General features: G+C 57.3%; 1 pseudogene; it reads left to right on the plus strand.

Moving 5' to 3' along the window:
* The first annotated feature begins 6 nt into the window (after positions 1–6).
* Positions 7–531, plus strand: LOC109364800 (annotated as a pseudogene).
* Positions 532–534: the final 3 nt, after the last annotated feature.

Genomic DNA, 534 nt, shown 5'->3' on the forward strand with positions numbered 1-534 from the left:
GGCAGCACAAGCAGCAAGCTGCTGGAGCAGCGCAGCTGCCTCCAACGAGCCCTGAGCAACCTGGAGAGGCAGAGCCAGGCCCTACAGGCCCAGAACCACCTGCTGAGAGAGGGACACTCTCCAGAAGCGCGCCAGGAGCTGCACCGGCTCCAGCAGGCTGGGGCCAAACTTGAGGTGCTCAGCAAGAGGCTGGAGGAAAAATGCAGGCAGCTCCAGGAGATTGGGAAAAACCCAGAACAGGAATGCTCCAACCCACAGGAAGGGTTGGAGGAGTCAGAACGGCGGTTGATGGCAGTCTGCAGCCTGCACACGCGCAGACGAACATCACCACTAATTCGGAGATTCTTAGCTCGTCACAGCTACGATCCTTTTCAGGGCCCTAATGAGGACCCAGAAAACGAGCTCCCTCTGACTGCTGGACAATACGTTTACATCTTTGGAGACGTGGATGAGGATGGCTGGTTTCTGGGAGAGCTGACGGATGGCACAAGAGGACTGGTCCCTTCCAATCTGGTGGAAGAAGTGTCAGATGAC

This window comes from Meleagris gallopavo, unplaced genomic scaffold (assembly GCF_000146605.3).
Source record: "Meleagris gallopavo isolate NT-WF06-2002-E0010 breed Aviagen turkey brand Nicholas breeding stock unplaced genomic scaffold, Turkey_5.1 ChrUn_random_7180001922803, whole genome shotgun sequence".
Lineage (NCBI taxonomy): Eukaryota > Metazoa > Chordata > Aves > Galliformes > Phasianidae > Meleagris > Meleagris gallopavo.